Here is a 26,490-nt window from a genome sequence, read left to right as displayed (position 1 = left end):
TTATTTTTAAAGTCTTTATTGAATTTGTTACAATATTGCTTCTGTTTTATGTTTTGTTTTTTTGGCCGCGAGGCATGTGGGATCTTAGCTCCCTGACCAGGGATCGGATTGAACCCACACCCCCTGCATTGGAAGGCGAAGTCTTAACCACTGGACAACCAAGGAAGTCCCACTCCATCTTTTAAAATGTCTCCATCCTCTTCTCTCCAATGCCTTAATTGGTTCATTGACTCTTGCTTAGATGGCTGCAATAGCTACCAACTTGTTCTTCCCTTTTTCAGGACCTTCTAGCCTTGATGTCCTTCAAAATGGTGCTAGAGATTCTCTAGAATACAGATCTGTACACATCACTCCCCAGCTTAAACCCCTTTGAGCATGTCAACAGTCACTGATCCTTAAGTCCTGCTATATTCCACCCACCTACGTCATCATTGTCAGTAAACATTTTGCACTAGCATGACTCCAGGCTTTTCCATGTGTTCCCTCTTTTCTATGGATTGATCTTCTTATTATTCTTTGTGTGTGTGTGTGTGTGTGTGGTACGCAGGCCTCTCACCGCTGTGGCCTCTCCCGTTGCGGAGCACAGGCTCCAGACGCGCAGGCTCAGCAGCCATGGCTCACGGGCCCAGTCGCTCCGCAGCGCATGTGGGATCCTCCTGGACTGGGGCACGAACACGTGTCCCCTGCATCAGCAGGCGGACTCTCAATCTCTGCGCCACCAGGGAAGCCCCCTATTATTCTTTAACTAATAAGTTGCTATTTACCTTCAATACACTAATAAAAATTTCCCCTTCTGTGTATATTCTTTCTCAGCAACCCTAGGCAAAACTCGTCATTTCTTCCTCTCTGCTTCCATTTCACTTGGTACATAGCCCTGCCTTTGCACTTAACCGGTTGTGCTGAAATTGTGTGTTTATGGTCCTGTCTTTCTCAGTGGACTGTGACCCTCTCAGTGACAGAGATGGTGACTAATTCCTTGTTGGCCAGAACCGTGCCCACATGCCTGGCACACCAAAGATGTTTAATAACAGTGTGATGAGTGGATGAATGAATAAATGAGTGGATCAGGATAACACCCCAGGTGACATCTACATTGGTAGGAGAGTAAATACAGTTTAAAAAAAAAAGGTAGCAACTAGTATACAGGATCCACCAATAGCCTTGTGACTTTGGGTAAATTTCTTATTCCTTGTGCCTCAGTTTCCTCATCTACAAAATGGCAACAATAAACCTTCATGGTTGTGTGATGATTAAATTCATTAATAAACGTAAAGTGCTTAGAAGAGTGCCTGCCATATAGTAAGCACTCTGTGCATTAGCTGTTGTTGTTGGTTTTTTTCGTTTACGGAGAGAGAATCATTGTAAACTCCATGAGAGAGAGGGACTATGTCCTGACTTCTCATTTAATTCCTAACATCTGCTACAATGCTTCATATAGAACAGGAACTCAATAAAGACTTTTGAATAAATATCAAAATAATAAAAAAAAGAACAAAAGAGAAAGGAATGAAAAAAAACCCAACCAAACAAACAAACCATAAAGGGCAAATGGGAATGCATTTGGCACAAAGTACAAAGATGCTGCTAAGTCACCTCAGTTCTTCACCACTGGGCTAGATGATAAGGTGTACTTGGAGTCCCTGAGTCTTTCCTTTAACCCTCATGAGAACCTTGACTCTGTCCACCTCAGTCAAGAGTGTTTTTTTAAAAGACAGTGATGGGGAGGGACTTCCCTGGAGGTCTAGTGGTTAAGACCCAGAGCTTCCACTGCAGGGGGTATGGGTTCAATCCCTGGCCAAAAAAAAAAGACAGTGAGAGGGAAAGGGATACTGCATACAGGGAATGATTTAACGACAAGACATTAAGAGCCAGGAAAGCCTGTGTTTTCTTCTGCAGCCCATGAAATCATGACCTGCTGAAGCCACATTTTCTGATCCTCAGCTTGATCTATAAAAATCAAACTCTAAGTACTTGCATGCCTGCCTGCAACCAGGCTATGTGGTCATGACTTCAACAGTCACTTGTCACGTGCATTGCAGGAACAAAGTCAAAATGTAAGGGTATTGTCTTAGTTTACACTACTATACCAAATCACCATAGACTGGGTGGTCTAACAACAGAAATTTATTTCTCACAGTTCTAGAGCCTGGAAGTCTGAGATCAGCCCAGCATGGTTAGGTTCTGGTGAGAACCCTCTTCTGGGTTACAGACTGCTGTCCTCTCATATCTTCATACGGCAGAAAGAGAGCCAGCTGGCCTCTTCTTATATAAGAAGAGCCTTCATCATGAGGGCTCCACCCTTATGACCTAATTACATCCCAAAGGCCCTACCTCCAAAAACTATCACATTGTTATTAGGGTTTCAATATATGAGTTGGGGTGGGAGGTGGATGTAAACATTCAGTCCATTGCAGGTGATTTGTTTCCTTATGTGTGGGGAGGAGGGGCAAAACTTCCTCTCTCCCCATCTTAGGTTCTTAGGTTTTCAGCTGGGGCTTTTTAGCAAAAAAATAGATTAATAAGGGAAAAACAGTTTATTCACGTGTGCAGTACACATCATGTGGGGAAAAACTTAAAATGAAGAGTAACTCAAAGTGGTGGCTTAGAAGTCTGGCTTTTATATAACATATTCAACAAAGAACAGTACATTTGTAGGAAAGTCACAGGACAAAGAAACATAGTTTTAGGCTTCCAAGTGCAGCAAACTGTGGGAAGGTAAATCTATGGGAGGAAACTAATGAAGTAAGGTTTGTTTGTGGATTCCTCTGCTGCCGTCTCTGGGCTCACAGAATTTATCTCCAGGACAAGGAGAATTTATATCTTGCCTATAGGCAGAAAAGGGAGCAACTAGGGAGAGCCTTTCCTGTGTTCATTGCTTCTCAACTGCCTTAAGCTCAAAATAATTTTTAGGTCAAAGAGGTTTATTTTGTGGTGATGTGTTCTGGTCTCCTTCATTTACTATCCAAAAAGGCCAAGAGAAGGAGAAAAATAAATGGGAAGAATTCCTCTGTCTCAGTCCACTAGTTTGAACCCCAAACTAGAAAAAGAAAGCAAAGGGAGAAGGTATAACCAGATTATAAACTCCATGAGGAGACTGTCGAAGTATAAGTTTCGAAAAGTTTAAAATACCATTTTCATAAAAATATATAATGAACACATGTCAAAGATTTTATTCAACTAATGAATAGGCAGCCAGCAAGACGGTTAAGACTGGTTCCTACTTAATGAAAGAATGTTAGAATAAGATTGCTACACTAGATATAAAACTGGTTAATGTTCTTCAAGGCAATTAATTGTAGCCTTTGGAGTTATCTTTTCTAATGGACAAAAATTATTTGCATCTTTATGGGAAAAAACATGTAACTTCACTATGATTGGGCCCTTTAATCAAGAGTAAACAGTGGACTTCCCTGGTGGCGCAGTGGTTAAGAATCCCCCTGCCAATGCAGGGGACACGGGTTTGAGCCCTGGTCTGGGGCCGCAGAGCAACTAAGCCCACGAGCCACAACTACTGAAGCCCGTGTGCCTAGAGCCGGGCTCCGCAACAAGAGAAGCCACCACGATGAGAAGCCCGCGTGGCAATGAAGAGTAGCCCCTGCTCGCAGCAACTAGAGAAAGCCTGCGTGCAGCAACAAAGACCCAACGCAGCCAAAAATAAATAAATTAATTAATTAACTTAAAAAAAGTAAACAGTGATTTGAACAAGGTATATTCCCCCTAGATTATGAAATATTCCTTGGCTGTGCCTGATAAACAATGCCCTCCCATGACATTGAAAGCACACTCGTGTTTTTGCTTTATTTCCAAGGTTTAAATAATGTTTCTTAATAGAGAGGATTTTATTCTATTTTCTTCACTGCTATGTTACTAGCACCTAGAAGTAGTGCTTGAAACTAGTAGGCTCATAGAAAGGAATAAAATAATGCCATTTGCAGCAACATGGATTGACCTGGAGATTATCATACTAAGCAAAGTAAGTCAAAAAGAGAAAGACAAATACCATATGATATCACTTATATGTGGAATCTAAAATATGACACAAATGAACTTATCTACAAAACAGAAAGAGACTCAGAGACATAGAGCACAGACTTGTGGTTGCCAAGGGGGAGGGTGGGGGAGGGTTGGATTGGGAGTTTGGGATTAGCAGATGCAAACTCTTATATATAGAATGGATAAACAACAAGGTCCTACTGTAGAGCACAGGCAATTGTATTCAATATCCTGTAATAAACCATACTGCAAAAGAATATGAAAAAGAATATGTATACATATATATAACTGAATCACTTTGCTGTTCACCAGAAACTAATACACCATTGTAAATCAACTCTACTTCAATAAAAAACAAACAAAAAAAAGAAACTAGTAGGCTCTTGATAAATCGTTGTTGAATGAATGTTCTAAGAAAGCCTTTGTTAGTTGGTTGTTTATAACTCAGAATGCATTTTCCTCTAATGTAATGTTAGAAGTTATGGTGGTTAGGTCTCTGGTCAGCCCACAAATCTTTCTATCCTGCAATGGCACCAAGAGAGCCTGCTGCCAAGGGCAGGAATGTTTTCATGAGAAATACATTCATCTATTCAAAATGGAGAAACAGGGAGTTCCCTGGCCGTCCAGTGGTTAGGACTCCACACTTCTACTGCAGGGGGCACGGGTTCGATCCCACGTCTGGGAACTGAGATCCCACAGGCCACGCGGAACGGCCAAGAAAAAAAAAAGAATTGAGAACCATGGCCACATCTCTCTCACCTCCACACTTACATCCCCTCCAGCCCACCCACCAATCCCTACCCCAGAGACCTTTCTCAGACCTCAAGGTCTCTATTGCTGGACAATGGTATGGGGAATTTCCCCAGCGATGCCGGCCGCTTTGTGTGTGGGCCTGCAGCAGGCTGTGGTTGAAGGAAAAGAAGGAGCAGGGAGCAGGTGGCCTTGGCTTTGAGGATGAGGTGCTGTGAGGCCTGGAACTCTGATGGTGTGACTCCCAGGATTGCTCTCGGTCATATGCTTTCAACTACCTTTCTTTTCTTCTGTAGGTTCCAACAGGGACTTGCCTGCTTCCCTTTTACTATCACCATCTTATGTTCTGACCAGAGTCTGTCTCTTCTGTGAACCACTGAAGGACAGAATGAGGTAGGGGGGTGGGCCTGAAAGTTCCAACCCTCTAATGACACCTTGGTCTTTATGGTGATCAGCCCCCATCCTGAATCCACCAAGAGTGGCCTCATTAGAACAAAAGATGCTCCTCTCACTCAAGGGATTTAGAAACTGTGTACCAGGAACCAAGGACAAAGACCAAGTATATATTCATCACATACCCAGCTTCAACACGTGAGAATTCATCTGCTTCATCTATACCTCCGCCCACTTTTCCCCAGCCCTCACCAGACTATTTTGAAGCAATCCATATTATAAAATTTCGTTCATAATATTTCAATGTTTGGGACTTCCCTGGTTAAGAATCCACCTGCCACTGCAGGGAACACGGGTTCGAGCTCTGGTCCGGGAAGATCCCACGTGCCGCGGAGCAACTAAGCCTTTGCGCCACAACTACTGAGCCTGCGCTCTAGAGCCCGCGAGCCACAACTACTGAGCTCGCGTGCTGCAACTACTGAAGCCCGTGTGCCCTAGAGCCCGTGCTCCACAATGAGAAGCCACCACAATGAGGAGCCTGTGCACTGCAACGAAGAGTAGCCCCTGCTCTCCACAACTAGAGAAAGCCTGCGTGCAGCAACAAAGACCCAACATGGCCAAAAATAAATAAAATGAATTTATTTTTTAAAAAATTTCAATGTTTGTCTTTAGAAGATAAGAACTATAACAATAATACTATTACCACAGGTTTTGAAAGGTTAAAAATAATCCAAAAGATCTGTGCATTGTAACTGTTGTTACATATTGCTAACTTGCCCTCTTAGAAGGGTGCAAAGGGGACTTCCCTGGTGGTCCAGTGGTTAAGAATCTGCCTTCCAATGCAGGGGATGCAGGTTTGATCCCTAGTCGGGGAACAGAGATCCCACATGCCACGGGGCAACTAAGCCCACGTGCTGCAACTCCTGAGCCCATGCACTCAGAAGCCCGAGCACCGCAACTAGAGAGAAGTCCGCGTGCCGCAATGAAGATCCTGCATGCCGCAACTAAGATCTGATGCAGCTAAATAAATAAATATAAATAAATAAATAAATAAAAGAAAAACTCATGAAGGTGACCAGATATAAAATAAATATTAAAAAAAAAGAAGAAGGGTGCAAAGATTTACCCTTCCACCTCCAGTTTACATCAGGGCCAGTCCCGATATTATCAATCTTTTTCATCTCCACCAATCTATGTCTCTCGAAAAGGATGTCTTTTTCTAAATCTCATTTCTTTGATTGTTAATGTGACTGAGCAACTTCTCATCTCATACTGTCCACTTATATTTCTTCTTTTATAAAATAACTATTCATGTCCTCTGTTGATTTTTCTATGCATCAATCTTATATTGATTGATAAGTTAAAATAGCAAGGATTTTAACACACATTGCATCACCTGTATTGTATATAGTAGAAAAAATTTTCAAATGAACTTCATTTTCAAATAATTGTTTAAACTATTCATGGCAGATCATACCATGGTACTCCATGTGGCCGCTAAAAAGTATATATTTGTCAAAACCCACATAATGTACAACACCAAGAGTGAACCGTAATGTAAACCATGGACTTTGAGCGACAGCGATGTGTCAAGTCGATTGAGACAAATCAATTGTGACAAATGTAACACTCTGGTGGGGGGATGTTGATAGTGGAGGGGCTGTGCATGGGCAAGGGGGGCAGGGATATGTGAGAACTCTCTTACCTCCTACTCAATGCTGAGAACCTGAAACTGCTCTACAAAGTAAAGTCTACTTTTTTTAAAGTATATATTGCTATGGACAGCTATTATCTAAAATTATGTATTAAATGTTCATATTGAGATCATTTCTCTCACTGAGTACACTATTTAAATACGAAAATATTACTTTTCACATATAATCTAACATAGTACAATCCTAGATTCAATAACGATTAACCATGAAATTCTATTAACATGCATTTTAAATTCCTCAATCGTTTTGTTGAATCAACTTTAAGCTTTGAAAAAAATAGGCTATTATTAAGAGCAGAGTTTGGTGCACCACAAAATTGGGTGGAAGGTACAGAGATTTCCCTTTTACCCCCTGCCCTACCACATTCATGACAGCCATTAACTGTTTATCTATGTTGACATGGACAGCCATTCATTATATATATGCGTGTGTGTGTATGTGTGTGTGTGTGTATATATATATATAAAGTAAAAACAAAATTAACAGAAGAATATGCATAATAAATAGGATACAATTTGAGCTTCAATATGTATTTTTGTAATTGCACAGAAAATACTTAGGATAGCTAACATATTTTATTGTTATCTCTTTTTTTTTTTTTTTTTTTTTTTTTTTGGGTACACGGGCCTTTCACTGCTGTGGCCTCTCCCGTTGCGGAGCACAGGCTCCGGACGCGCAGGCCCAGTGGCCATGGCTCATGGGCCCAGCCGCTCCGCGGCATGTGGGATCCTCCCGGACTGGGGCACGAACCCGCGTCCCCTGAATTGGCAGGTGGACTCTCAACCACTGTGCCACCAGGGAAGCCCTGTTATCTCTTTTCTGTGTAGAAAAACAGAAGCTCTGAGAAGTTAAATGACTTAACTAAGAACCATCAGCTGTAAAGAATGATGCCAGGAGAGAAAACCAAGTCTTTCTGGCATGGAACCTGGCTTAGTCCATTTTTTTTTTTTTTTGCGGTATGCGGGCCTCTCACTGTTGTGGCCTCTCCCGTTGCGGAGCACAGGCTCCGGACGCGCAGGCTCAGCGGCCATGGCTCACGGGCCCAGCCGCTCCGCGGCATATGGGATCCTCCCAGACCGGGGCACGAACCCGTATCCCCTGCATCGGCAGGCGGACTCTCAACCACTTGCGCCACCAGGGAGGCCCGGCTTAGTCCATTTTAACATTAGGCAGGATGGTCTGAGGGAATGCCAGGAGCCACTGGCAGAATGATGCAAAAACTGGGGTTGTGGGTACATTTGTTTTAAGGAAAGTTTAAGGAAACCATGTACATAGCTGGGCTAGTAGAAAAGCTGAGGGACATACCAAGAGCCATTGTGGAATCAATGGTTCAACCTCAGTTTAGAGCAAAACCAACCATTTTCCATTTCAGAGAGCCAAGGTTTAAATCCTGTTTTGGAGAAACCACCCCTGGCTACTGACCCTTAAAATAGTCAAGAAGTTAGGTTGTCTCAGGATTCAGCCATAATCTTGCAACCTCTGTTATCGTATTGATAGAATTGTTTTGGCTTATCTAGCTCTAGGCCATCTGATACAGTCTCCTATCCAAGGCAGAAACCCCTCCTACAGACTTACTGATGGATATTTTTTTCATCTTTACTAGCTCTATAAATTCTGACCTTTTTTTTTTTTTTTCCTTTGGCCAGGCTGTGTGGCATGTGGGATCTTAGTTCCCCGACCAGATATTGGCCGTGCCCCCTGCAGTGGAAGCACGGAGACCTAACCACTGGACCACCAGGGAATTCCTACTTCTGACATTTTATGACTCATAGGAGGAGGATCCAACAGGCATAGGGATAATTTCCAATTTATTTGAGTGGGCTATCTTTTAATTTGAATATATTATTGCAAAATACATTGTTTTATGTGTGCACATTTAAAAAAACTTTTTTTGGCCACACCTTGCGGCTTGTGGGATCTTAGCTCCCCAACCAGGGATTGAACCCCGGGCTCTCGGCAGTGAAAGCGCAGAGTCCTAACCACTGGACTACCAGTGAATTCCCTGTGTGCACATTTTTATTGTATGGAAACAGTATTAAATATCTCCATCCAGTGTTTATATTTTTCCACTCAGCACTATATATTTAAGAGTCATCCATGCAGCTTTGCCCATATCTAACCTGATGCTACTCACAGAGCCAATAGACTCCAGCATGTGCATCACATTTAACCTGTCTACTCACCCAGGAATGAGCACCCACATAGACTCCAACCCCTTTCACTCTGGGCTGTGATACCAGGAACATCTTCACACATGTTCCCACATAGACCCGTGTGAAAATTTCTTTGGAATATATACCAGGAGCAGAATTGCTGGGCCACAGAATACGTGTCTTCTTCACAAGACTAAATTATGACAGATTATTTCTCCAGAATGGCTGCACTAGGTGAGATGCACCCCCAGCAGGGGAGGAGAGTATGTTCCTCTTTCCCCACATCTCTTCCAACCCTTGACAGGATCCACATTTCTGATTTTTTGTCAGCCTGAAAGGTGTGAAGTGATATCCTTGTGAATGTTTCAATTTGCATTTCTCTGACTACTAGTGATTCTTGTTTATATTAAGTGACTAACCCATGGTAAAGTCCATGAACTGAGAAGGGTCAGACTGAACCTGCCATTTCAGGTGCCTACCTTGTGCTGTTCCCGGGGAAGGCCAATACCAGTTTTTAAACAGCCTGATTGAGATATAATTCACATACCATATAATTCGCCCATTTAAAGTGCACAATTCAGTGGTTTTTCGTATATTCACAGAGTTGTGCAACCATCACCACCGTCACTTTTAGAACACTTTTATCACCCCAATGAAACCCTGTACCCATTAGCATTCATTCTCCATTGCTCCCCCAAACTCTCACAGCCCTCAGCTTTTGGCAGCCATGAAGCTACTTGTCTATACAGATTTGCCTATTCTGGACATTTCATATAAATGGAATCACACAATACCACATATTATAAGCATAATATTTTATATTTTTTATTTTTATATATTATAAGCATAATATTTTTGAGGTTCATCTGTGTCATAGCATGTATCAGTACTTCATTTCTTTTTACTGCTAAATAACACCCCATTGTATGGATGTATCACATTTTCTTTATCTACTCATCAGCTGATGGACACTTGGGTTATCCCCGCTTTTCGGCTATTATGAAAAATGCTGCTATGTACCTGCCTGCACATACTTTTGTGTGGTTGTGTCTTTTTTATTTTATTTTTCTGTGTCTGTGTCTTAATTTCTCTTGGGTATATACTAGGAACTGCCAGGTCAAATGGTAACTCCATGTCTGACACTTCGAGCAATCGCCATATTGCTTTCCACAGTAGCTGCACAATTTTATATTCTCACCAGCAATGTATGAAGGTTCAAAGTTCTCCACATCCTTGTCTATAATACTTGTTATTGCCTATCTTTTTTATTATAACCATCCTCATGGGTGGGAAGTAGCTTTTATTGTGGCTTTGATTTTCATTTCCCTAATGACTAATGACGTTGGGTATCTTTTCATGTGCTTGTGGACTATTTGTATATCTCCTTTGAAGAAATATACATTCAGATCTTTTGCCCACTTTTAAATTGGCTTATCTTCTTATTACTGAGTTGCAAGAGTTCTTTATATATTCTGAATGCAAACGATCCGGCAGTTCCTAGGTATATACACCCAAGAGTTTGTTCTCAAAATACTTCTGACACCAAATGTGAGGGCTTTTTTTTCCCCAACACCAACCAATTCTCCAACTCTCTGGACACCAGACAGGTGTCCCACAATTCAATTCAATTCTGATAGTAATAATTACCTGGCGTGAGCACAGTCTCACTTCAGGTTGTCACCTGTACTCCTAACCCACCAGCTATAAATCAGTTCCCATGTGACCCATCCTCCCAGGTCTGGTAATTTGCTAGAATGGCTCCTGGAACCCAGGAAAGTAGTTTAGTTACTGCTATTGCTTTATTATAAGGATACAACTCAGGAATAGCCAAATAGAAGAGATGCATAGAGCAAGGCAGGGGGGATGGAGTGCAGAGCTTTTTTGCCCTCTCTGGATTCTGCCACCCTCCCAGCACCTCCACGTGTTCACCAACCCAGAAGCTCCGGGAACCTCAGCGTTTAGGGATGTTCGTGGAGGTTTCATTATGCAGGTGTGACTGATTAAATCATGGCCACTGGTGATGACCTCAATCTCCAGCCCCTCTCCCCTCCCTGGAGGTTGGGAGTAGGACTCAACCAGCCCCCATCGTGAAGCTATCCAGAGGCCCAGCAAGAGTCACCTCATTAGAACAGAAGACGATCCTCTCACTCAGGAAATTCCAAGGGATTTAGGAGCTCTGTGTCAGGAACTGGGGACAAAGACCCAATATGTGTTTATTTTTGTATCACAGGTAGACATAGATTGGATTGAAGAGGAGTAAAAGAAAGAAATCAAATTCCAGGTTGGTTATCAATTCAGTTTAATTCATTTCCCACACTAATAAACATTACCTATGTGTAAGCTATTCTAAGCCCATGGAGAAAAACTTCAAGAAGCTTACAATCCTAACACAAATGAATGGACTGGAGACTGTTAAAACTGCAAAATACTAGAAGCAGGAATTGTTTGATAATTTTGGTGTCTCCAAGGCTTAGCAAGCGTCCTGTACAGTAGCTACTCCACAAACATTTGTCCAATATAACTGAACTGAGATAAGGAAGTAACTAAAAGATGTGGCAGAAAATATTAAGCAACACAAAAGTACAGGCCTCTCCTGGTACAGCTGTCTACACTAGTCTTTGAGTTTAAATAGGAGCAGAAGATGGAAAAAGCGGGGACAAATGTGAAAGAAATGAAGAGAGATGAAAGGAAGGACTTTAAAAACAGATCAACGACACCAGTGGTCAGATGAAGAAAATATGGAGAGGAAAGCCGGGTGGACACTTGCCCTCAGGGATTTAGGACTTTTAAAAGGACTCTTGTAGAGATAATCAGGCTGAGCTCTATCTGCACCAGTAATTAAGGCTTCTGCCCATCTCAGGTTTTTTTAATCAGCCCTACTGTTCTGTGCCACACAGGTGTGAAGTAAACAACAGCAAACACTGAAAGGTATAAAAGGCCAAAATTGCTGAAGAGGAAAGCAGCAGAAACCATGTTATGAAGTGAGAACAGAAGTATTTAGGTTAATTTTATGTTCTGTTTTCTTTTCTGCTTCCACGACTCAGATGTGAACTGACTAATGTCCCTTGGAATTTTCTGACAGTGGCCAACTTCACATGGTATTTGCTTGAATGCAGTTTCCCACAGGACAGTCCTCGATGCAGCAAAGGCTTTGCAAGGTAGACATACAGATGGCCAAAAGGCATATGAAAAGATACTCAACATTGTTAATTATTAGAGAAATGCAAATCAAAACCACAATGAGGTATCACCTCACACCCGTCAGAATGGCCATCATCCAAAAATCTACAAACAACAAATGCTGGAGAGGGTGTGGAGAAAAGGGAACCCTCTTGCACTGTTGGTGGGAATGTTAACTGATACAGCCACTGTGGAGAACAGTATGAAGGTTCCTTAAAAAACTAACAATAGAACTACCATATGACCCAGCAATCCCACTACTGGGCATATACCCTGAGAAAACCATAATTCAAAAAGAGTCAGGTACCACAATGTTCATTGCAGCTCTATTGACAATAGCCAGGACACGGAAGCAACCTAAGTGTCCATCAACAGATGAATGGATAAAGAAGATGTGGTATATATACACAATGGAATACTACTCAGCTATAAAAAAAGAATGAAATAATGCCATTTGTAACAACATGGATGGACCCAGAGATTATCATACTAAGTGTACTAAGTGAAGTACATCAGACAAAGACAAATATCATATGATATCCCTTGTATGTGGAATCTAAAAAAATGATACAAATGAACTTACTTACAAAAGAGAAATCAACTCACAGACTTTGAAAACAAACTTGTGATTACCAAAGGGGAAAGGTCAGGGGAGGGATAAATTAGGAGTTTGGGATTAAAATGTACACACTACTATACATAAAATAGATAACCAACAAGGACCTGCTGCATAGCACAGGGAACTCTACTCAATATCTTGTAATAAGCTATAATGGAAGATGATGTAAAGAAAAGAATATATATATACACATATATACATATATATGTATAATTGAATCACTTTGTTGTACATCTGAAACTAACACAACACTGTAAATCAACTATATTTCAATAAAATTTTTTTAAAAGAAAAAAAGGCTTTGCAAGGAATGGAAGGATTTATTCATTCATTCATTCACCCATTCATTTAATAAATATACTTTGAGCAATGGGCTCTGTTTTGATGTGGGGGATATTACAATTTAAATGAATATCCACTTCTCACAGAGCTCACAGTCTGGGGAGTGACAGACACAAATAAATGAATGAATGAGTAAACATCTGAGGTGCTGATAAATGCTCTGAATGTGGGGATTGGCAAGGGGCTAGATGGTGAGGGACAGGTATTTTAGGTAGGTGATCAAGGAAGACCTCTCTGATACACTGCTGAGTGATCAGACAGCTGACGAGGTGAGAGAGTGGTCCCTTGAGCTGTCTCCTGTGGAGGCCAGGGTGGCAGAACAGAGCTGCCCTGGGGAGAGGGGAAGATGGGCTCAGATCGGGAGCCAGGAATAAGAATACGACATCATTTATATTAACACACACACTTTATATTCCTGGCTTCCTTTCTGTTTTATTTTATGCTGTACATGATCAGCTTGAGCTTTTTAACCATGTTATACTATATTTGTAATTCCTCTCCAACATGCTGTATTTTAAAAAGTTCACTTGTATTTTCCAAGGATGTCTGGCCCTCTAAACTCTGTCACAGATTCAGATTTTTTAAAAATGTATTCCTTTAGGAAAAGAGATTCAAAGGTGTGTAGCTACCATATGGCCTAGCAGCTTCACTCATATGCAGAATAATGAAAATGTGTCCACACAAAAACCTGCACATGAATGTTCACAGCAGCATTATTCATAATTCCCCCAAAGTGGAAACAACCTAAATGTCTATCACCTGATGAGGGAATAAACAAAATGTGGTGTCTGTCATCTTAAAAAACTGAAAATGCAAAATAGACCTTACAAAACATATGTGTAAGTGATCCTCTGTCTGCAACGAACGTCAAAACCTTGTCTTCTCTCAGCAGAGGTGCCTCAGCAGTTGTACTTCTTACAAGGTGGCAGGACATGGAAGCTGCTAGGCCTCTAAAAGTCTAGGAGTTGAGACAGTGTTTCTTCTCTGTATTTTTTTGGTCAAAGCAGTTCCAGGCCAGCCCAGATTCAAGGGTGTGCAGAAATCGACTCCATCTCATGATTGGGCAGTAGCATGTGAGTACAGGAAGGGAAGAATTGGAGATAAACTATCATGAAGATAGAACGGGTTGGGGAGCAAGAAACCAGATTTAAAATGTCAGAAGCCGCTAACAACTAAAGGTCAAACTCTATTTAAAATAGTTAAAAGTCAGATATTATACACCATAGTGGATTGATTTGTTGGTCTCAATTCTTTACCCCTCCCTGTACCCACACACTTACTTGACGCAGAGAATACTTCCCTGTCGCTTGACTTTGGTCTTAGATATATGTGTTATTTATCGATTGTTGCATACCAAACCATTCCCAAACTTAGTGGCTTAAAATAGCTATGTCACAATTCTACGGTTTGGACAGGGGGTTCTTTTGCTGTTCCGACCTGGGCTCATTCGTGAAGTTACATTCAGCTAAATAGGCAGCTTGGGGGCTGAGCTAGGACAGCTGGGATGGCCAGGCCTCTCTCCATGTGGGCTTTCATCCATGAAGAGGCTCAACTGAGTTGGGTTTCCTCATCCTCATGTGGTGGCCACAGCATCCCAAGAGGGTGAGGGTGGAAATACAAGGCCATTTTAGGCTAGGGCTCACTGAGTCACAAAACTTCACTTCTATCACACTCTACTGGTCAAAGTAAGCCCATCTTCAAGAGGTAAAGAATATGTCTGGGAACTAAACTACCTCTTGACGGGAGGAGGCGAAAACAGTTTATGGCCATATTGAGTCTATGAGAGCGTGTGACTTGCTTTGGCCAATGGCATGTAGACTACAGTGACTACGCGCCAGTTCAAGTCTAGGCCTAAAAAATCCTTGAGTGTTTCCTTTTCTTGTGCTTCTGCCATTGTCATGTGAAGAAGTGCCTGGGGTAGCCCACTTGCCCAAGAATGAGAGACACTCTGAGCAGAGCTGATCCAGCCAGTCTGTAGTCCTGCAGTGAGATGCAGAGCTGCCCAGCTGAGCCAACTTAGGTCGGCTGAACCCCAGCCAGGCCGCAGAAGCAAGAACATAATAAATGATTATTGTTTTAAGCCAATGAGTATTTGGGTGATTTGTCGCACAGCAATAACTAATACATAGGGCAATTTTTAAGAGCAAATATTTTGCAAATATTTGTGAATAAAATTTATATCCTGTCTTATATTTGCTTCTAACTGTATAAACTGTATATATATATATATATATATATATATATATATATATATATATATATGTCACTTTCGGAGGCTCCTCTAGTTAAAGGCAATAGAAGAAAAAAACTGCTATATTTGGGGAAACATCATTAGAGTTTCCACTACAACAGCACTTTCAGAAGCAAAACCCCCATCACAAATAATTGTATTTATTCATCAAATATTTACTGAGTGACCAGTATGTGTAAAATACTATACCTGAGACTGTGGTATCTATAGTGATAAATGTGTGTGTTTGTTATGATCAGGTTTTCCAGCTCTTAACAGAAGTGGTTGTTATGGTTGCTCCGTAGATCAGTTCACCAAAGATCTGACCTCCTATCTTACTGCTCTGCCATCTCTACCACGTCATATTATGATCCAAGATGATTCTTAAGTTCCAGCCGTCATATCCACAGTCCAGGAAAGGAGAAGGATGGAAGGGCATGCCTCCTTCCTTTGTAGTGTGACTTTCTGGAAGTCCATGTGTTTCTAATTACATCTTAGGGCACGAATTTAACAGCAAGACCACACTAATTATAAGGGAGGCTAGGAGATAATCTTTTCTTTTTGCCAACAGTATGCCCAGATAAAAATCAGGGGTCTGTTACTAAGGAGGAAGGGAAGAATGTATATTGAATTGGGCATCTAGCTGTCTCTGCCACAATACATAATGGATTTTATTTCCTGGGAGCAACTATATTCGTTTCTCAGTAATGACTATACTAATAAATCTATTGATTTTTCAGTCCTGATCTATCCATTCCTATTGTCAGCATTTTCATTAACATTTTTGGTATTTCTTATTATATCCTATAATTATTCATGTTCACTCACGTTCAGTACCTATACACCTAGGATTTATAAATTCCTTAAAGACAGAGAATATCTATCTATCTATCTATCTATCTATCTATCTCTATGTGTCCACAGAACTCACTGTGGCTGCTAAATGGTGACTGAAGTCAATTATTAAGACAGTCCGCCTTCCCCTCATGTTCCTTCTTCTGGAATAAAGAAGTCTGTAATATAAATTCCAGTCCTGTATTATTTATATAACACGTCTTGATCTTTCAAGATCAAGTGGATCTCTACTTCATCTCGTTAGACTTCTGGTTGATGAATAACTCACTTTTGATACAGAGAAAGCAATGGGTCACCACGTATTCTGGACCCCATGCAGCACTGTCAGCCTTACACTTAGGTCAAATGGGGAAGTCCTTAACTTATATTATTGAGGCTCTTTCCTTCAATATTCTCCCGTTATTCTGTCAAATGCCTCTAGAATTTGCCCATTAGAAATTAATTTCTTTATGTTAAGAAGTATCTATTTTCTCATTAAATGCATGGAAGGTTATCTTTATAAGCTATTCACCAGTCATTCACATTTTAGAGTATTTTGGAAAAAAAAAAGACATTGTCCTGGGTTTGTACAATGGCCAGTATCTCCAAGTGATTGACCCTGCTGGCTTTTTAATTTCCATGGCACCACTCATGCCCTCTCTTCTCTGTTTATCCAGTTGGGATTCCACGGTCCACTGTTATAGTTTCTCACCTCCCTGCTTTGTTATATCCATGTAGCTAAAGCTTAACCTGTTCAAATCTAACCCTTCACCTAATCTGCCTCTGCACCCAAGTAGCTGAATATGGCTGGAGAAAGACATTAACACACACTAACTGGTCTCACACCAAATCATGAACCTAACCTCAAGTGGGTCCTTAGATCTGTCCAGCTACCCTGCCAGCTCACCTGGGTCCTCCAACTCCTCCCCCACCCCAGATGACTAATTTGCTCCTTTTCTTGCACGTCAGTCTTTCATTCCCTTCAAATTATTCTCATCAGCATGCATACATGCTATAATATTTTCCATCTTAAAAAAATACCCGTTACTGCCTCATTCCTATGCCCCACCTTAAAATAAAACTCCTCAAGTACTTTTAGATTGTTTGCTCCCTTACTTCTCATTCTCTCTTGAACTCATGCCAGTCACGTTTATGTGCCCTCACTGCACTGACGCGGATCTTGTCCGGGTCTTCAATGACCTTTACATGGTCAAGCCTACTCATCAAACAGCTGCTTACACTCTCCTTGAAATGTTCTTTATTGCCTTTCTCTTACTTATTATTGGTTTTCCTCCTACCTCATTACTATTCCTTCTTAGTCACCTTTGCCTGGACCTCTTCCTTTAGCCAACTTCTAAATTCTGCAAAATCCCAGCGCTTTGACCTCCAGCCTCCTCTCTTCTCCATCCATCTCACTCCCTAGGTGATCTCATCCTCATGGTTTTAAATTCTATCTGCACACTGATGACTCCTGAATGTATGTCTTTCGCCTTGACTTCTCCCTGGAACTGAAACAGGAGGGAAGGGGTCAGGGTACGACCTTTAAAAGAATGACATAGCCATAGGACATGACAAAAACTGGTTAGAACCAACTAGGTCCAAGATGGCAGAAGATCTGACTTCCAGTGGACCTTGAGCCTCATTATATGCTCACTGTAATACATGAGCATATGCTAAATGGCACACCACCAGCACCAGACAGTTCTGAGGCCAACCATAAAAGCTCAAAAAGTGGGTGGTGGCCCAATTCCTGGAAATCTCTAACCCTTCTCCGAAATAGTTGGAATAATCCTCCCAGTCATTAGACTATGCAATTACCCAGCCCATAAAAACTAACCACCCCATATTTTGGGGCATCTGAGCCTTCTGAGATGGCTCACTTCTGTCTCTGTAGTGTGTTTCTCCCAAGGCCATTCTCACCTTTTGAAATGGACTGCATTCTGTCTATGGAATGTGTATCTCTCTAAATAAATCCACTTCTTACCTATCACTTTGCCTCTTACTGAATTCTTTCCAAGATGAGACATAAAGAACATGAGCTTCCTTAAGTCCTGAGATCAGCTGTGTGACCTCAATTAAAAGACAGTGGGTTCAAGTCCCAATCTGAATTTTGACTGGCTTCGAGTCCAGGTCCGTGGGTTGAAGTCCTATCTGGGTTGTGTGATTTCAGAACCACAGGTGAATATATCTAAGTCCTACGCAAAAGCTTTACTGTACGTTTATAGGACGTCACAAAGTTAACATCTTCAAGGTGAAACTCTCCATTCTCCTCCAACAACTTTCTACCTAGTCTCCTAGTTGCTACTTTTGCCTCTCCCAGGGTTCATCCCCCGCACAGCAACATGAGTGATCCTTTTCATCACAAATCAGTTCGCAACCCTCACCTACTCTCTCTCCCCAGGTCTTCTCAGCAATGAGAATCAAGTCCAAATTCCTTTTCTTTTCTGTCCTTTCCTTTCCCTATCTTATCTTATCTCGGTCTACAACGACTTACAGACTGGTTTCTCTCTGACCTCATTTCTGCTTAATTTCAGTCATTATCTATGTTCCCGTCCTGCAGGCTTCCTGGCCACTCTGCTGTAGCACCTTTGTGCGTGCCCTTTCCTCTGCCTGGAATATTTTTCCTCCAAATATATGCAGGATCTGTTCCCTCCCTTCCTTCATTATGGTTCCTGTCCCCCAATGCCAGGCTTTCCCTCACTTCCACACCTCAAATAGCACATATTCCTTTCTCTATCCCATTATTCATCATTTATTTTTCTACAGACCATTCATTGTTACAGATATCAAAGAATATATTTATCTGTTTGGTTTTCTGTTCCTTTCTCTAGAGTGTATGTACCATGAGGACAGAAATTTTGTGTGTTTAGTTCACTGCTACATCCCCAGCTCCTAGAATAGTTTCTAGTACATAGGAGAATGCGTTAAATAAATATTATTTGAATGAATGAACAGCCATTTATTAAGCAAACAAAAGAGTTTTAATAGAGGAGAGAAGAAAGAAGAAAGACGTTTTGTAAGCAGGAAACAGTGTCAGAACAAGCAAGCTCAGGACCAGTTAGGGTGTTCTAGGCAAGGACAGGGAATAATAAAAATTCCTAACATTAACTAGGTTGTCTAAAGTCAAGAATGACTCTGATCACACACAGTATGAAGAAGCTGGATTAGTACTTGCCTGGGATCCTAAAAATTTGGCCTATACTTCTAGCCTGTAGTTACCAGCTATGTGGTGTTGGGCAAATCTCTTCACCTCTCAGAGTTTGCATTTAATTTTCTAAAAAATAAAGGGGAGAGGAAGAGGAGGAAAATAGTTCAAAGATACCTCCCAGCTCTAAAATTCTTTGGTCATATACTGACTTCTGGACAGGCCGAAAAAATTCTGGGGCCTTTCCTCTCCCAGGCTACACATTTAGTCAATGAGTTAAGAAGACAGAAGTGAAAGATCCCTGGTGGCAAACACTACTCCATTACGATCCTTATCAACAGTAAACAGTATGCTCTGCCTTCTCATGGGCCCCACTGGGAAACCAAAACTCCTTCTGGAATAAAACTTTCTACATCAGTCCCTTAAAATCAGACAGTAGATAAACCTAATTCCAGCTTAGCAAGCCAACGTTGCAAAACGGGCGATGTCTGTTGTGTTTTCCTGCCCACTGAAGTTCTTGCCAGCAGGCCAGGCTTAGGCGAAGTCACTCCTCAGGTTCCATCTGTATTCTACTCTAACTGGTCATTTTCTCCCACTTCAGGGCTTCAGAGTGATGTGTTTGCCCCTTGCCCTTTCTCTAAATGCAGCAGGCCTCCAGTAGATGATACTAGCTAATCCCTACCTGGTGAAACAGGACATGCTCTTTCTTTTTTTCTTTCCATTTAGCTACAATCTATGTTCTTTAGTTACAATCTATGTTCTTTTCTGGTGCATGAATTAGTCAGAAATTTAGGCTTCTGTGTACAGTGTTTTTCACTTGTGGAACACATCAAAACAGAAAGCCAATTTTTGTTCATCTGCAAAGCCAACTTTGGTTAAAGTAACTTAAAGTCTTGAAAACAGAGATGAGTAGGAACATCTTTAACATACAGAGAGACACTTTGGTCAGGTGATGTGCTTTGGAGACGGAGCGTCCTAGGCTAATGCCTGCTTTCCCCTCACCAGTTCGTGGCCTGGGGCAAATCATTAACTCCTCTGTGCCTCAAATTTTCCTCATCTGTAAAACAGGGATAACACTACCTACATCAAAGAGCTATTGTGTGGACATACATAAGGTTTCTGTAAAAAGTTGATTTCCAACAGATGTTAATGGCAGGCAAAGATATTTATGGAGGCAGCAGAAGAACATATAAGGTATCAGTGAGTTCAGCTTTCACTTTTTTTTTTTTTTTTGCGGTACGCGGGCCTCTCACTGCTGTGGCCTCTCCCGCTGCAGAGCACAGGCTCCGCACGCGCAGGCTCAGCGGCCATGGCTCACGGGCCCAGCCGCTCCGCGGCATGTGGGATCTTCCCGGACCGGGGCACGAACCCGTGTCCCCTGCATCGACAGGCAGACTCTCAACCACTGCACCACCAGGGAAGCCCTCACTTTTTTTTCTTGAGAGGTGAAGAGCACAGCAGTTAAGAACACAGACTCTGGGGCCAGGCTGCAAAAATTCAAGTCCTGGCAAGGCATCATTTATAAGCTACATGACCTCAGGCAAATTACTTAATCTATCTGTGTGCCTCATCTGTGAAATGGGGAAGATAATAATAACCTTATCTCATTGGGTTGTTAGAGTTAAATGAGTTAATACACGTAAAGAATTTAGAACAGTGCCTGGATAGAATAAGCAGTTGTATGGGTTAGTGTGATGGTTAAGTTTATGTATCAATTTGACTAGGCCAAGGTACCCAGATGTTTAGTCAAACATCAATCTAGATGTCTCTGTGAAGGTATCTGTAGATGGAATTAACATTTAAATCAGTAGGTTGAGTAAAGCAGATTTTACCCCCATAACGTGGATGGGCCTCATCCAGTCCGTTAAAGGCCTTAAGAGAAAGACTGACATCCCCCAAGGAAGAAGGCAATCTGCCTCCAGACTGCCTTGGGACATGAGTGCGGCGTAGTCTCTTCCCTGGGTCTCCAGCCTGCGACTCTGCTGCAGGGCCTCTGTGCGCACCCTCTCTTTTGCCTAGAATACTTTCCCTCCAAATATATGCAGGGTCTGTTCTCTCTCTTCAGATTTGGACTTGCCGGCTCCCGCATCCTATGAGCCAATTCCTTAAATCTCAGTCTCTCTCTCTCTCAGCCCCTGCCCACACACACACACACACACACCCTATTGCTTGTTTCTCTGGAGAACCCTAACAGTTAGCAATTATTATTTTTGTTTGCAGCACAAAGTGATACTCTATTCTGGTTCTTCTCTAAGAGTACAAACAATCAGTCTTCACATGGCAAACGTTCACTTTAATCCTTCCGTTTCTGAAGATTTAAGAAAACTAAGAGGAGAAAATTAAGGTTTGCCTTGAGCGGAGGCAAGGGAGCAAGGGGGTCAGAACCCTCACGGCAGGTTTAGAAAATGATGAGGTTGGGTGGAATGAGTGTCCGTTTAGGGAAGTAGTGGATCAGAAGGTTGCTGAGGGGCAGGAACAGCTCATGGAAAAGTGTGAATACTAGCCTTAGAATTTTTTTTTTAAACACTGTTGGAAATGGGGAGCTACTGAAGCTTCGTGAAACAGTGCTGTAAGATGAAAAATAGTACCAGTGGGTGTAGGATGAATTAGGTGGGAGAAGCCACAGAACGAGAGAACATGTTGAAAATATTATGTAACCTTGCATTAACCAGTTACATACAGTTCAAAGAGCACTAAGCATCTATTTCTACACTATTTTCACTGGGCCACATTTCAGGCCCTAGGACAGTCCCTCATGTGGGCAGGCTGATGTCCCTCTCTTGGTCCCCTTCCCTTGTTTCCCTTTGCTATCACCCTGCCCTCTTCCCGACTCTCAGCTTCCTGCCTCTTCCCTGTGGTCTATGCAAAGGTGGGGTGGCGGCAGGGAACGCCATTTCTGTTGTCCTTTGCAACCTGGGGATATCTTTCCTGGTTTCATTCTGGGAAGATGATTGTTGATTCTTATTTTATGGGAAGGTATCTTCAAAAAAACCAGTCTCCCTCTTGCTAACTTCTCATAGCATAATCATTATGTGCTATTAGTTTATTTGAATTTTCACAACTTTTTCTGGAGTCTTTTTGTATATAAAATCTAGAACACCCGAAGCCAAAGTAACTCTTAAATGGTAAATGCTAAAGGCTGGTTTTCAAGTCTATATTTAACACGACCAGGGTTAAGAAACACAGTCCGGTACTTCCCCAGAGTATGCTAATTAACTGGGGGGAAAATACTGTCTCTTCTGTCATTGGAAGGGAAACTGACCAATAGAAAAGCAGTTCAGCACCTACACCCACTCTGTATACCTAATGAGGTGTGTTTGTACATGCCGATAACTCATGCTTTGGGTTGCCTGACAACCAGTGACAAATGTGCCTTTCATCATCTCTTACAATGTTACTTTGGGATACTGAACTCTAATCTAAATGAGACTTAGGAATGAGTTTAGAGAATTAGGTATTTCCAACAAGTTATAAGTGTACATACTTCTGAAATTACAGATCTCAAAGACAATGGCAGTTTCTATTAACGCTGCATGCATTTTTCTGTTGTTTACCCACTTGTATGAAACTAGTTACTCATACATTCCCTTCATTCTACTGACAAGAAAAGTACTTAATATTCCTTATGAAGATTACAGGGAATTTTTGGCTTGTTTCAGCCATATCCTAATAGCAGTACATTAGCAGATATGACTTGGCAATAAACACTGAGTTTAGATTCTTGAAGGTACAACTCTGACCGTGTCATTCTGTATCATTTCCCACAGCTTCCAGGGTACAATTTTAATTTTAATTTGTTTATATGTTGCTTTATAGGTGGACCGAACCTTTTTTTTTAAACTAGCTATTTATTAGCTCCTCCAGTTCACTTCAAGTAAAATCTTCAAAGAATAATAACACTTTTTTTATGGGACACTTAATTCTCTGTTTAATTTAATTCTTGTAGCAGTTATGAAAGTCAGCCAAGGCAGGTTATATTTAGTGCTATTTTACATCTGATAAAAGAGGGGCACAGCAAAGCTAGCTACTTGTCTGAGGCCGCCCATTGGTCAAAAGCAATGTTGGCATTCCAGACTCAGGCAATGTACATTTTCTATGAGTCCAAGATACTTCTCAAGACTTAGAAACTTGCTTTTTCTTTCTCCTTCTTTCTAGGTAGGCTTGTATAATATTCAGCAACTGAATAATCCCTAACTTAAGAGAAAGGCAGAGACAGAAAGGGGAAGAGGAGCCACAACACTCCAAGAATAATACTTAGAGAAAGCCATACTTTTTCAGTGACAGCATTCACCAGACCTAGATAAATGCCTACTATCTCCTCTGTTGCCCCCCAATTTTCATGAGAACAGAGACATTTATATTTTTCATTCCTTGCTATAAACCCAGTAGAAACTTCATGAAAAGTTACTGAAAAAATGAATGAAATTTTCTTTTTGAATAAAACTGCCCCAAGAAAACCTCAACCAAATGATTTTAAGTTGGAGCTACTGCCTGTATGAGTCAGGATAGGCTAGGTTAAGTTAGCTCAAGATGTAGCAGCAAACAATATCAGTGGCTCAAAACCACAAAGGTTTGTTTCTTGCTCAGCTATCTGGCCACGATGGGTTGGCAGCAGGATTCTGTTCTTCATAGGTAGTTACTCAGGAACCAGAGGGAAGGAGAAGCAGTGATCTGGAACTTTGTTAGTTGCAATGGCAGAGGGAAATAAGCCCTGAAGGGTCTTGCAGAGGATCATTAAATGCTCCAACTCAGAAACACTGTCACCTCCACGCACAATTCACTGACCTAAACTAGTCACAGGCTCCCTACCTTCCCACAGCACCACCCACGAAGGGGCCAGAAACTGCCTGGGAGGTGGAGAGCAGGAAATATTTGGCAAATGGAGCTAATGACTATCATATTCCATTTCCTTGATTTTGAGCTTTTGCAATTTAAGTAACAAAATGCAATTTTGTTTATAACCTTTTCTACATTTATAAAATACGATTTTCCTCATAACAGCCCTATATGAGAATGATGCATAATGAGATTAAATACTTGAATAGGGCCAAATAGAAAAGTCAGAGGTGGAAATGGAAAAGATAATTCAGATCTCTGTAACACTGGTACTGGATGAAGCTCATTTATTCCATATTTGTGGGAAAGAAGCAACAATTATATTCTAAAATAAAATCACTGCTACAAGTTTTAATAGGGTTCAAAGACAAGATGTAAAAATTGTGTCAGGGTTTTGGCAATTATTCTGGTGACACACAGAAGGGACATCTGGGCTAGCAATTCTAGATAGAAAACCACTGAACTGTGGAAAAATACACCCTAATATCTCACACTTTAGGCATGAGGCCAGAAGTAGTGTCCAGAGTCTTACCTGAAGAACTGCTGATTCTAATGAAGGAAAAGAAAAAATGTTTCCTTTTACCATCTTAGGTTCTCTGGCTGGGATCCTGGAAATTAAATTGACAAAAGACTAATAAATAAGAGAAAAAACAGTTTTAATCCTGTAAGTATGAATGGAAATTTCATAAAGAAATGAGACTCTAGGAGACCAGATGATTGAGGTTTATATACTATTTTAGGCTAAACAAGGAAAAGGGGCTTCGGAGTAGGGGAGGCAAGTTACAGGAATGCAAGGGGAGGAAACATGTATTATATAAGGGTTGTCTTGTTATGTAGAAAGGAGTCTCTCAGGAGATAACAGTTATCTCTGCGAGTAGTCCTCTTTCTGGTACTTCCAGGAGCCACCATGAAAGATGGAAATTTCCTTTATAAATGTAAATTTCCTTTACTAAAGGGGAAATTTATACTCTATTTTTAGGCAGGGGGAGGTGAAGAGCTTTTTCTGCATCTCCTGGTCCTCAGTTGCCTTTAGCTCAAAATAATCCAAAGAGGAGTATTTTGGGGGTCGCATATTCTGGTACCCTTCATTGACTATACAAAAATACCATCTCTAATGTTTTAACAAGAAAAAAAATTGGTTATTCATTAGTGAATATTAATAAAATTATCAATTCATTATTACACAGTATTTGGCTCCCAGGAGCATTAGCAACTAATCAGGAAAATGGGTAGTGTTAAATTAATTAAACAAGGAGGCCCTTAGACTGAGGTGGCTTTAACGCCCCAGTAGCTTAAGTAAACAAACCAAAACCTAAATCTGTAGTGCCCTGAGGTTAAGAAATGAAAACCTAAGGACAACCAACCACAAAGCCAAAGAGACTTCCACAAATAAGGTAACTGTTTAACCTGTAGCCAATCAAATCATCTTCCTGCTTGGCTTTCACACCTTCTCTATAAAATCTTGCCTCTAGCTGCACTCTTAACCACTTCCGGTTTGGTGCTGAACAATTCCAATCAGTTTTGGCTCAAACTCTTAAAATGTGTAATACGCCTCAATTCATCTTGTAACAGTTCCAGTCCAGTGGTTCATTAGCCTAAATCTCAAACGGTTTATGTCCTCACTTTATATTTTATAAGGGCCTCCTGCGACCTATCCACCCACAGCCTTGTGACCCATCTTGAGTATAATTTCCCGATAGTGACTACTGTCAAATAGTTCAAGTCTTTAAAATATAAAGTGAAATAAAAAGGAGCTCAACTTAATGAAGTATGGAGTGTGGCATCCACTTGATTCTTTTGGACATTATGCAGTGATCCCGCATGTTGAGTATATGTACATTTGTACTACATTTAGCCATGCTTCAGAGATGCAAAAAGCAGAAATAAATAATTCTAAAGAAGTAAACTGCTGGCTTTATTCCTAATTAACTGTGGTAGGATGTGGAATGGTATGGTTTTCAAATATAAGTCCAAGGGCTGTATTAGCACCAAACATATGCATATTCTTCAGGTCAGCCTAACTGACCTTGTTTATCATACACCTGTGAATTACAGTCTATTATAATCAAAGGATGTAGCAAAGTCATAATGTTCTCAAATCCTGGACATGCAGTTTGCAACTGCTTAAAAAGAAGGTCAAATGCCATACATAATTACAAGTGTTTTAGACTTCCAAACTTAAAATTTCTCAGGTTGATAGGCAATGACTGGAAGGCAGTATGATGGAGTCCCTGGGTGTTTATAATGTTCTGTTTCTTGATCTGGGTGGTGGATACACAGGTGTGTTCAGATTGTGAAAA

The 26,490-nt window shown here is 41.2% G+C and overlaps 1 long non-coding RNA gene across 1 annotated transcript in view; it reads right to left on the bottom strand.

Annotated features, from left to right (window-relative positions):
- The window catches only part of LOC132500124 (uncharacterized), a 75,174-nt gene that overhangs the window by 47,244 nt on the left and 1,440 nt on the right, over positions 1–26,490 (bottom strand). The window contains exon 2 of the long non-coding RNA XR_009533974.1: positions 24,723–24,798. This is a non-coding gene — a long non-coding RNA (uncharacterized LOC132500124). The remainder of the gene's footprint in view (positions 1–24,722; positions 24,799–26,490) is intronic.

The sequence above is a fragment of the Mesoplodon densirostris genome, chromosome 1 (assembly GCF_025265405.1).
Source record: "Mesoplodon densirostris isolate mMesDen1 chromosome 1, mMesDen1 primary haplotype, whole genome shotgun sequence".
NCBI classification, from domain to species: Eukaryota; Metazoa; Chordata; class Mammalia; order Artiodactyla; family Ziphiidae; genus Mesoplodon; species Mesoplodon densirostris.
The sequence above is the reverse complement of the archived record's forward strand: the minus strand, read 5'-3'. Positions and strand labels throughout refer to the sequence as shown.